A 275-nucleotide genomic window follows, 5' to 3' on the forward strand; every position below is an offset into this window, starting at 1 on the left:
CTGTATATTCTACGCTGACAAAAATGCATTGAACGTCAGTAACACCTTATAGGAACATGTTGACTTGCTACTTCCAAAAATGGAAAATTAAAATTAACAACGATAAAATCAAGGCAATATTCATAACCAGAAAACATCAGCAAAATCAACCAAAATTAAAAGTAAATGACACCGTAATAGACTGGGAGAATCGCATCAAATACCTGGGGATTACCTTTGACAAAAAATTCCAATGGAACACGCACATTAACACCTAAAGAAATAAAATTAACATG

The sequence above is a fragment of the Teleopsis dalmanni genome, chromosome 2 (assembly GCF_002237135.1).
Source record: "Teleopsis dalmanni isolate 2A chromosome 2, ASM223713v2, whole genome shotgun sequence".
Lineage (NCBI taxonomy): Eukaryota > Metazoa > Arthropoda > Insecta > Diptera > Diopsidae > Teleopsis > Teleopsis dalmanni.